Below are 12,607 nucleotides of genomic sequence, written 5' to 3' on the forward strand. Positions count from 1 at the left end.
TTCAATGAGAACTAACTCACACAAGTTTGCATCACTAGTAAGTGGAGCTGCTGGGATTCAAACCAAGGACTTTCTGATTCTAACATCTACCTTCCTTTCCTACCACTCCCATACTGGCCTCCTGTTGTGACTGCAAACCTAGAAGCTCTAATGCTTCTGACTATCTGGGCTGGATGGGCCCTTCAGAAGTGACCCAGTTCAGGAACATGGCTAGTAGCTGCTAAGCTATGTGCCAATGCTGATCCATTGGTGATACATGACTAGAAGACTGTGTTGAGAAAAATTCTGAGGCTGATTCCCAAGAATATCTGATCAATTAGTGACATCTGCCATGACCAGAGTACGTGTGGCAGAATGTAGGTCTGGTCTTAGTCTTCCCAGAACTGGTCTGACCTCCTCGCGTCACAAATGGAAAAATTACAGCCCAAAAAAAGTGATGAGACTCAAGTAAGATACAAATTTGGATTTTTCCCTTTGTCTCCTGAGATCAGTCTGCCTTTTTTAAATTTTATTTTAAGTTTTTAATAAAAGTTGTATATGATATTACTTTATTCCTGCATCTTCTCAATTGTTTCTTCCTTGTATTTTCCCTTTTCCTTTCCTACTTGGTGAGATTTGGCTTTATGTTCAAGGATCTTTTTGTGGTCTTTATCCAGCTTTAGTCTAGTGATAACCACCTTGCTGGGGTGAATGCCCACATGAACAGTTGTACCAGTAGCTTTCTCCCGTTGCACTCGTTCAATGTAGATGACATATTTCTTCCTGTAAACCTGGACTACTTTGGCAATTTGCTGCCCTTTGTAATGTCCTCGAACAACCTGAACTTCATCATCCTTTCGGATGGGCATGGATTGAACATTGTACTTCTGTCTCAGCTCTTTGGAAAGAGGAGAAGACATAATCTTCCTTCAAATGTGGGAAGGTGCATTGAAATACCTTTTACAGCCCTAGCTGGTTTGGCTCAGTGAATAGAGCATCAGCCTGTGGACTGAAGGGTCCCGGGTTCAATTCTCGTCAAGGACACATAACCTCAGTGTGTGGAAGACAATTAATCACATCAATATTTCTCTCTCTGTCTCTCCCCCTCCCTTCCACTCTCTCTAAAAATCAATGGATGAGGATTAATGAAAAAAGAAAAAGAGCCCTAGCCAGTCGGGCTCAGTGTATCGAGTGTCAGCCTGCAAACTGAAGGGTCCCCGGTTTGATTCTGGTCAAGGGCACATGCCTGAGGGCCTGCTGGAGGCAGCCCATCAATGATTCTCTCCCATCATTGATGTTTCTAAAAAAAAAAGAAATACCTTTTACAGTTCTTGCTTCAGTCAGAAGTCATAAAGGGATTGAACTTCATTTTGACCGCTGGCGCTCCTACGATGGCCGCAAGAGGGAAAGGCTCAGTCTGCCTTTTGTGACCTGCCTCAGATCCTGGCAAAGGGGCTTTTTGCTGTATGTAAGCTCACAAATACCCACTTTGGGTGGCATTCAAATTGGTGGTGAAGCCCTGGCCAGATAGCTCCATTGGTTGGAGCACTGTCCTGATGTGCCAAGGTTGTGGGTTTGGTCCCTGGTCAGGACACATAGAAGAAGCAACCAATGAATGCATACATGGGTAGAACATCAAGTGAATCTCTCTCTCTCTCTCTCTCTCCTTCAAATCACTAAATAAAATTTTTTACAACATTGTTGGTGAGCCCTTGGGAGTCAGGGGTCTCCGAGCCACCTAGTGCTCTCTGATCACTGGACTGGGATTAGGGTCCTCATAGGGAAAGCCATTAGTTTGTAAAGAAACTCAAAGAACTGTTCTGAACCACTCAAGTCTGGACTGGAGGGCCCACTGGAATTGTTAAGCCCAGACCACGGCCCGACCAACTAGCAGTTTCACCCGTTGGGGCTCCATTTCTCATTTGTCAACCAGGTTTATGTAAGATATAGGGAACTCCCCAGAGGCTTGAACAAAACCAATGTTTAGTCTGTGGCACTGACTTTGAGAAAATATTTGTTTTATATTCTGGTTTTCTCTGTAACTGTTGAATGATTTTTTACTTCACTGTCTCAAGGGGAAACAATTTTTGCTACCTCCACCCTCCTATAGACAGAGAAAGGGAAAGATGCCATAAAGACTTATCACAAATCAGATGGGCACTGACTTGAGCAAGGAAACAGATTAGTCCACCCAAAAAAGGATTGGTTGATGCTGAATTGGCAATGGAACAAGTTCCTATCTCAATGCCTGTAGAAGCTCAAAGGATGTTTGCACAAATGAATGAATGAATGAATGAATGACTCAGTTACAGGGCACCTCCTCAAACAAGCTTTGCTTGACAACCTATTTAAGGTAGCTGACTTCCCCCTTCCTCCCAGTCACTTTCTATCTTAAAACACCCATTTAATTTGTTTGTGGCAGGTACCACTATCTGAAATGATCTCTCTAAAATCTATTTGTTTATATTCTGCCTCCCTTCATTAGAATGTTAGCCTTGTGAGGGTCCAGCCCTTGTCTGGATTGTAAACCACTGTATGCTCAGTGACCGGATGGTGCCTGGCACATGGTTGGATTTTATGAATACTGGATGACTGACTGACTGAATGAGGAATTGAGTCCCTGAGAAGCTATGTGGGCCTTATTATTAATTTTTATTATAACAGCTTTATTGAGATATAATTTAAATAGCAGTCATTAATTTAAAGTATATGGTTCAGTGCTTTTTCGTATACTCACAGAGCTGAGCAACCATCACCGAAATCAATTTTAGAGTATTTCCATTATCCCAAAAAGAAATGTCTATCTATTAGCAGTCCCTAACTATTTCTTCCCCACTCTCCCCAGCCCTAGGCAATCACTGGTCTACTTTCTGTCTCTATAGATTTGCCTAATTTGGACATTTCATATAAACAAAATCATACAATATGTAGGCCTGGCTTCTTTCAGATAGAATAATCCAGGTTATTGCATGCATCAGTACCTTATTTATTTTTATTGCCAAATAATATTCTATGCTGTAACCTGGATGAACCTGGTTGAGATGGCTTTGGTGGCAGTTGTGGTGGTGGTAGATTTGGTGGCAGTGGGGTGGCTATATGGATTTGGTAATAACGGGAGCAGTTTTGGAGGTGGTGGAAGCTACAGTGATTTTGGCAAAGAAAAATTATTCTTAAAATTTTGGATCCATGAAAGGTGGAAACGTTAGAGGCAGAAGCTCTGCCCCATTTTCAGGATAAATTTTTTCCTATTGATTCTGTCCTTTTTGGCTTCCCCATGTGTCCGCCTGTCCAAGGCCCTGTGTTGGCCGCCTCAGGGAATTGAGGGCCAGGCCTAACAAGTCTGTATCCTAGCTACCTTGGAGAAAGGAAAAGGACCTTGATGAGCGATGAGCTAGAAATAGCAGGGAGCAGGCACACGTGAGCGGAGGCCACAGCTGCCTTTGTATCCCAGCTGGAGAATGTTCCTTGGAAAAAGCTGGAGCCTTATTAGGATTGTCTTTAGAGTCCAGTGGTTCTCAACCTTGGCTGCACATTAGAATCACCTGGGAATCTTTTTAAAATCCTGATTTCTGGGCCTCATCCTCCGGAAATTCTGTTTGTTATGGGATGGGGCCACAGCATGGTGCTCTGGCCATGTTGCCTAGATACACAGATCAGCCCTATCTGGTCAGGCATTAGCGCTAGTCTCCCACAGATGAATTGTGGGTGTGGCTGCTCCACAAGCTATTAATTAAACTATCAATCAAGACTTTCAGAATTGGAGTTTCACTGCCTGAGTTTGAATCTGGGCTTTGCCATCGACCAGCTTGGTATATTTTGAGCCTTTTAAGCTTAAGTGACCACTTGACCTTTCCAAGCCTCAGTTTGCTCATCTGTGAAATGGGGATTGGAGGGTTGTGAGAACTAAGTGAGTGAATGTATATGAAGTGCTCAGCATAATCCCTGACCCACAGTTGGCGGTCTATAAAGCTTAGGTATTGAGTGCCTATGATTCTCTCTCATCACTGTCATCTCAGTCTAAAGACAATCCTAATAAGGCTCTAGCTTTTTCCAAGGAACATTCTCCGGCTGGGATACAAAGGCAGCTGTGGCCTCCGCTCACGTGTGCCTGCTCCCTGCTATTTCTAGCTCATCTCTCATCAAGGTCCTTTCTCTTTCTCCAAGGTAGCTAGGATTCTATCTCTCCCTCTCTGAGATCAATTAAAAAAAAAAGATTAGGTATTAAGTGCCTATTACATGCTAGACCTGGGGCTTGGGTTTGGAGATGAGCAAAAGAAGGCCTGGTCTTTGTTCTTTTTGGTCTAGTGCAGTGGTGAGCAAACTGCGGCTCACGAGCCACATGCGGCTCTTTGGCCCCTTGAGTGTGGCTATGAAGTTTCAATTGCACAGTACATGCGCACCCACACATAGTATTTTGTGGAAGAGCCACGTTCAAGGGGCCGAAGTTTGCCGACCACTGGTCTAGTGCAAGGGGAAACAACTAAATAATCACACAAATAAATAGAAAAAACTATGTGAGTGATACACAGTTCCTATGCCTAGGTAGGAAACTGTGATTGCAAGATGAATGAGTAGACGCTAAAGAGACAAGGAGGAGGGCGCAGGGCTCCAGGCTGAGTGAAAGGCTCAGACCCTGGGATCAGAAGATACTAACTAGATCATCTGGGTTTTGAAATCACATGAGCTGTGTGCCAGTTTCCATGAATTCAAAGGCAAAGTCACATCTTAAAAGTTGGTCACTGGCCCAGCTGGCGTGGCTCAGTGGTTGAGTGTCAACCTATGAACCAGGAAGTCACAGTTCGATCCCGGTCAGGGTACATGCCCGGGTTTCAGGCTTGATCCCCTGTAGGGGCGTGCAGGAGGCAGCTGATTGATGATTCTCTATCATCATTGATGTTTCTCTTTCTCTCTTCCTCTCCCTTCCTCTCTGAAATCAATAAAAATATATTTTTTTAAAAAGTTGGTCATTGGACCAAAGCCTTCACAAACACCATGAGTGGTTCTACCAAACAAAGATTCTTGTGGGGCAGTAACAAAATATGATTACTACTGGGTCAGAGGCAAGTGAGTAGTTAAAAAAGTGAGCCTAGGTCTTCAACTTTTGATGGATTTTAAGTCACCTGTGGACTCTTTTCAGTACATACGGGGCCACACTCTGAGAAGTCCTGAGTTGGTGACCTTATGTAGGTCTCATAATCTCCATTTTCTCATGCTTAGTGAGGAATGAAAACCATAGAATTCTCACTTTGAATCCTGGCTCCACCACCTACTATCTGGGTGGACTTAGGCAAGTTTTTTTAACCTCTTTTAGCCTCAGTTTTCTTTTCTTTTTTGTTTCTTAAAGAGTGGAAGGGAGGGGAGAGACACAGGGAGAGAAACATCGATGTGAGAGAGAATCATCACATCCTGCCCCCAACTAGGGCCAGGGATCAAGCCTGCAACCAAGGTATGTGCTCTTGACTGGACTTGAACCTGGGACCCTTCAGTTCGAAGGCCAACGCTCTATCCTCTGAGTCAAACCAGCTGGGGCAGCCTCAGTTTTCTTATACGTGTGATGAACAAGACTGACCTCCTAGGTTGCTTGCAGACTAAATGATACTGTGTTTGCAAAAGCATCTAGCAAAATAACAGTCATTATAGTCACAAAGCCCGATATGACTAAAAGACATGATTACTATGGCCCCCCCACCCCCCCTTTATACTTGTGGCTTTAAAATGCCAGCTCCCCTAATGCCTGCAAATCTGCAACTTCGGGACTGGAGTTTGGAATTGGAGAAGGTGAATGCTGAGCAGATTTCCCCTACGCTTTAGAAGTCAGGAAGCTCTCCCTAAGGGTTGAGCTCTGAAAGCTCGAAGCTGGGAGGTGGACAAGTCAGAAATCAATTGTAACTCAGGCATAGGGGGCTTGGTTTTAAAACCCGTCAGGTAGAAAAGCCACTGGCAGCCTTGGACGGCTCCCACCCGAGTCTGTACTTGAATTTGGGAAAAGGTAATCACTGTTGAAGTGATAGGAGCACTTAAAAAGAAATCAAACACATTTGACTTCATCCTGCATGAATATGGAAGAGGGATTTCTCTCTAACCAGCCCTCCTCATTTTCCCTTCTGATGGGAAATGTCAAGAAGCTCTGGCTACTAAACCGAGCCCATGGAGAAGGCCCTAGCGCCCCATGTCCAGTGAAGGCCAGGCTCTAGCTGGGCTTCCTGCCTCCTCCTCCCTCATGGCTTCCTCTGCACCCTTCCAGGAAGAGCCTGAAATTCTAAAACATACACACACAAAAACTCAAAACTCATCTAATTTATAGCCAAATGCAGTCACTTCCTGGGACAGTTATGGGGAGGTAGATATGAAGGAGAACAGGCTTAATAGTTGACCAGTGTGGGGGGCATCCAAAATGAGCCACCCCAAGGTGTGCCTCAATGGTAGTAAGATGACTTTGAGCTAAAGGCAGATTTAGCTTCAGATTCAAGAGAAACCTAACTACCTAGAGAAGAACTTGAGTCAGGAGCCTTGCCTATAATAAGAGATTATCAGAGATAACCTTTTTTGACCTATGATATGGAAGGGCAAGGTTTTATTTACTAAACATCTGCTCTTGTTGTAATGTACCCCGTGAATCACAGAAGGATGCCTCAAGAAGTCGAATTAAAGAGTCACATTTATTGCAATCCGGGACCATGAGGGGCCATTCCCCAAATCTCATAGTCATAAGATGGTGGCAAAACCAGACTTATATAGGCAAAGATCACAAAGGTATTGATTACATCTCAAGGTTTGGAATGAGGAACCTGGTTTGCAAAAAAGCAGTTTACAGAAGTAGAATTAAGCATGTTAATTACACTTTTGGGTCTCGGGGTCACTGAATTGACAGAAACACCTTATCTAGAGCCCTCTGTCTTGAGATCACTGAGTTGCCAGGAACTCATTATCTAGAGCCTTTGAGGTAATTTAGAGTAATTGCGCTGTCCTGGTCTTGGGACCACTGAGTCAACTGGAATGCATTATCTGTGGCCACTAAAAACAATTTAGAATAATTGTGCTGTCCTGTTTCTCAGGTACAGAAGAATGTGCTTTCTAAAACAAGTAAGATAACAATCAATGGGATAGTCATTCAATGGAATGGGATGATGTATACAATTCAGAAAAATCAAAATAACTTTTCTATTGTTAAGCCAAACAGCAGGGTCAGAGTTAAACTACAGTTTCTACCTGAGATGGTTGCTACCATACTTCACTCTTATCATTCTGCAATGACCTTTTAAAGCCCCCAAGGTGCATTCCTAGCTCATCCCTAGCTCAGAATGTCTTATATACCTCAATTTCCTTCCTAGCTCTGAATCTCTCCTGCAAATAGGTACAATTAATTATAATAATGCATTTTATTTAAAGGACTCCAACATGTCATCAGTATAAAAGTGATCAGTGAGCTGTTTTATAATATTTTTATCCCACTAAGTCTTTAAAATCTGCTATATATTTTATATTTACAACATGTCTCAATGTGGACCAGGTACATTTCATGTGTTCAATAACCTCATGAGGCTGGCGGCCACTGTGTTGGGCAGCATAGCTTTGGAGGGTGCAGCAGCAAAGCTATAGAGAGACAGCAATTACAACACTTCCCCTCTTTTCTCTTATCTGAAGCTTTTAAAAATGCAAAATCAAGCTATGAAAGCATCTTTCAAATTCACTTTCCTCTTTAGATCAGCGGTTCTCAACCTGTGGGTCACAACCCCTTTGGGGGTCGAATGATCCTTTCACAGGTGTCGCCTAAGACCATCGGAAAACACATATATAATTACATATTGTTTTTGTGATTAATCACTATGCTTTAATTATGTTCAATTTGTAACAATGAAAATACATCCTGCATATCAGATATTTACATTACGATTCATAACAATAGCAAAATTACAGTTATGAAGTAGCAACGAAAATAATTTTACGGTTGGGGGTCACCACAACATGAGGAACTGTATTAAAGGGTCACAGCATTAGGAAGGTTGAGAACCACTGCTTTAGATGGTCTTTTTAAAAATTTTTTCCCAAGTTCTCAGTTCCTAGGCTGACCCAGAGGAAGGCCTTGGGCTCTGGGTGAGCCTGGAATGGAAGTGGGATGTAAATTTTCTCCTTTTGTCTGATTACCGGCAGTTCTAGCAGGAGAATACTGGTCAGTGTTTACAAGCATTACTTCACTTAATCCTCACGATGACCCTATGAAATAGGTTCTATTATTATGCTATTTTTTTATTATTATGCTATTTTTACAAATGAAGATTCAGAGAAGTTAAGTAACTTGTCCAAAGTCACACAGCAGGGAAACAAGCAGGATGAGATCTCATTGAATCTGAAGTCAATGCCAATACTAATGAGTGATTATGCCATTCTTTATCATCAGAGAATTGCAGTTATGTCTCAAATTCTCCTAACTCCCAGTTGATGCATTCAACCACTCTCTGCAGCTGCAGGTTTCTCCGTTTAAAAGGGAATAATAGTCACTTTGCAGAGTAATTTTGAGAATTAAATGAGCTAATTTACTTAAAAATCCGTATTGGAAATGGAAGTGTTTTGTCTCACTACAGGAGCCCTATTCTGGCCTTTCACCAGGGGCTCATGGTCTAATTACCGTAAATCTCAGGATCCTTTAGTGACAGTCCCAGGAAATGTGACTCCAGTGCTGGCACCAAAGGCCAGTAAATTAGAAAATCAGGGATGAGACCAGTGGACCCTGCATTCTCCTGTATAAAGGGGTGCAGTGAATACTGGGCCCAGAGTCAGGGCACTCCTGTGCCAGTTGGGGCTCTCCCTCAGAGGGGCTGAGCAACCTCAGGCAAATCCCTCTCCTATGTAAACGGAGGGGACAGGACCAGAGAAATCTGAATTCCTTCCTAGCTCTGACCTTTCCTTCTGCAGCTGAGGGCTGTCTCACCCTCCCCAGCCACACACACAAACACACACACAGTTTTAAAGGCCCAGTGTGTCAGCCACGTGACTGCCAAAGCACGCGGTGCTCTGTTCCCCAGTGGGTGGAAAACGCAGAGGTGGCCTTATTATGAATGAATATCGAGCAAAAACCACCACGGTGAGCCTTCAGAGAGAAGTCACTATGGTGACCAAAGCAGAGAGGACGAGTGCGAGCTGCAGGAGCCCTCCAAGGTCTCCCGTCTTTCATTCCAGAACTCTGCCGGGCTCCCGAACAGCGTGCTCTGCTGAGTGAAGTGCCTCAAGGTCAAGGGAACAAAGAGAGGACGACAACTGAATTGGCTTGTCTGTTCCCTTCTTTGTCAGCATCCACAGACCTGGGTGGAGTAGGCTGAGTGGAAGGATTTTGGATTTGGATAGAGGAGCCAACTCACAGAGAAGGGGGTCACTTCTAGAGGTTCAGGGACGGTGGTGTTGGGGCAGGGGCGGGAGCACCCCTATCTCCAATGTCAGGCCATGGAGACAGCCAAGACCCTGGCCTCCGAGGCAGCAGGAGAGACCCTTGTGAATCATTTAGAATCCTTGAAAAGCTCTCTGGGACTCGCTGCTTGCCTTTACCCAGTAAACACACCAGAGCAAAAACATGTGACTCCAAGGAGCACACAAACAGCAGCTGCTGCAGTCTCTGGGTTCTAGGAAGGGGACTCTCTTGTCCCTCCTCCACATCAGATGCCCAGCAACCCTGTCAGTCCTGGGGCTCCTCACACCTGCTATTGTTTGGAAATCCTCCTCTTACAAGATTACCCAGGCCCCATTTTTTAAAAATAGATTTTTATTGATTTCAGAAAGGGAGAGAGAGATAGAAACAGCAATGATGAGAGAGAATCATTGATCAGCTGTCTCTTGCACACCCCACACTGGGAATTGAGCTCCCTGACCTGGAATGGAACCGTGACCTCCTGGTTCATCGATCAGTGCTCAACAACTGAACCATGCCACGCTGGCCCCATGCCCCATTTTATTCATTTGTTTATATACTTCTTTGATGAAGTAAGAATTTAAACATCTTCCTTTGAGAAATACATGTTCATTGTAGAAAAATGAGAAAATTAGGAAAACTGGGACATGTAGATGGGCAAAAAGAAAAGAAAATCCACAGTGATCCAAACCCTTGGAAATAACTATTCACTAATGGAGTCATTTGTTTATGCACTGAGCCAAACCGGTTTCGGCATTTTTTTTTTTCTTTTTTCTTTTCTTTTTTTTTTTTAAATATATTTTATTGATTTTTTACAGAGAGGAAGGGAGAGGGATAGAGAGTTAGAAACATCGATGAGAGAGAAACACTGACCAGCTGCCTCCTGCACATCTCCCACTGGGGATGTGCCCGCAACCAATGTACATGCCCTTGACCGGAATCGAACCCGGGACCTTTCAGTCCGCAGGCTGACGCTCTATCCACTGTGTTTATGAATTCTACAAACATTTTTGAAGGCCTACTGTATGCCAGGCGCTGTGCTACCTGTGAGCGGTGCGATAATGAGCAGGACCAAACAAGGGGCTTTTTTCTAAGTACTGTATAGGTATACACACATTCCTTTAAAAAAAAAAATCTCTGCTGTTTTTTTAAACAAATACAAATAAAACAGACAGTAGAAATTTGGTTAAAAAAAAAATTAAAGAACCAAAGCAACTTAGAACTGCATATTCTGGTCATTTTTGTATTTGCATATGTAGCAACTATGCAGTCAGAGGAATAACTGGGGGTAAACACTGAAAGAGTTACTTGGACATGAACAGCCATGAAGTAAATGCGAAGAACAGTCCTTGGTCCTCAGCTTCTAGCTCAGAATTTACATACGAGGATGAATCAAATCATTTCCACGCTCCCACCCAGGCTTCCAGACCTTTGGGAGGGATAATAAGTATAGTTACTGCCTTACAGTCATGATATAATTTAAGGTAACCTTCACAGCAACTAATTGAGGTAGAGCTGATTATTATTATTCCCATATTACAGATGAGAAAGCCAAGACAGAGAGAAACTATGATGACACACAAACAATTCTGTCAAAATGATCTTGGGTTTGTGGTTTTTCAAGGATGGTTCTCAGATCACATGTACCTCTCTGGCTGAGGTTTCCACCCATTTTTCAGAAGGCTTCGCTTAAGGCTGTCAGAGCAAATGATAGCCTTCCCAGTGAAAACACAGGAGCTCTTTGTAATCACTGAGCAAACAGGTCTTACACTCTGGTACCTATACTTACTTGCTGTGTGACCTTGGGCAACTTAATTAACATCTCTGCATCAGTTCCCTAGTCTGAATTTGTGATAATTATATGATGTACCTCATAGGGATATAACAAGGTTTAATTGATTTAATTAATACCTGATACAAAGTAAGCACTTGATCAATATTGGGTGTTATTTCTTGGCCCAGCACAATGCTAAGGAAGCTATAAAATAAAGTCTTTACTTTAGGTCTGATAATTTAATAGCTACCACATTTGAAATGATGGGAGAACTCAACTGAGAGGAATGTCAATAAGCATTCTTAGAACTTTTTTGAGAGGGTGGGCTCTAACAGGGGTGGTTAGACTCTAAGGTGAGGTTTAACCTGTGGGCTTGGGATTAGAAGGCAGGACAAAAATGCACACTGATATGCATTTACCCAAGGATCCTGTCCCAGGGGATGGCTAAGGAAATATAAGAAACAGCACAAAGATCAAAGTTGTCAAGAGTGCATTCTTTGGAGACTGGCAGGTCCAGTTCCCATCCTAATCCCAGTCTACAGCTTTGGAAGCTTTCTCTGACCAATCTGAGGCTCTCTTTCCTTGCTGGGTGGTTGCTAGGATCATTGTTCATTTCTGCAAGACACAGCATGAAGCCTAGCCAACTACCATGACTTGCCCAGGACTGCCCCATTTTTAACACCAAACATCCTGCATCTCAGGAAACTCTTCAGTCCCAGACAACCCAAGATGGTCAACCTAAAACCACTCCCTCCAAAGTTGTGCTCACAGGGTCCATTTTTAAGGAACCATGTTGACATGGCATCTGTTGAGAATATACAAAGAGGGGGGAAGCATGTGAAAGAACACCTAGACTGTGGAGGAATATGTTTCAGGGGAGTGCCCACCTTTGATAGGCTTGATTCCCCTAGGCTCACCTGGCTGCTGTCTCTGCCTGGCACACAGTAGGTGCTCACTAAATGGTTCATCAGTGATGGCTTTCCTTATAGGGATTGTGCTCAATAGAGGGATTTGCTTTTGAAATATGATGCCCTTTCCCACTAGGTGCGCTTATGTGAGGATCTGTTACTAGGGGCCAGATAGGATGAGCTATAAGGCATTTAACAGCCTGTGGATAAGTATGTGGTGTGGGCATTAGGGAAAATTTTCTGAAATACATATTTTTAAAATCTTTAAATTGTGTGATGATCAGCTTTCAATGATCCCCACCTTTTGGTATTCATTCATGCCCTTGTATAATGTTCTCCCCTTGTGCTTAGGCTGGACTTTGTGACTTGCTTCTGAACAGAATACAGTGTAAGTGAGGGGATGTCTCTTCTGAGATTAGGCTATAAAAGGCTGTGGCTTCTCGCTTTCTTGCACCATTTCTTCCTGGCTCTTATCCTATGCTCATTCTGCTGAAGCAAATTGTAACTAGTTGCCGGGAGCCAGTCCATCCTTGCTGTTTCAAGGGA

At 43.4% G+C, this 12,607-nt stretch overlaps 1 pseudogene; it reads right to left on the reverse strand.

Annotated features, from left to right (window-relative positions):
* Positions 1-546: 546 nt before the first annotated feature.
* On the reverse strand, positions 547-1,362 carry LOC139011592 (large ribosomal subunit protein uL24-like; annotated as a pseudogene).
* Positions 1,363-12,607: the final 11,245 nt, after the last annotated feature.

The sequence above is a fragment of the Myotis yumanensis genome, unplaced genomic scaffold (assembly GCF_028538775.1).
Source record: "Myotis yumanensis isolate MYYU_CA2020_CCGP unplaced genomic scaffold, mMyoYum1.0.hap1 SCAF_5, whole genome shotgun sequence".
Lineage (NCBI taxonomy): Eukaryota > Metazoa > Chordata > Mammalia > Chiroptera > Vespertilionidae > Myotis > Myotis yumanensis.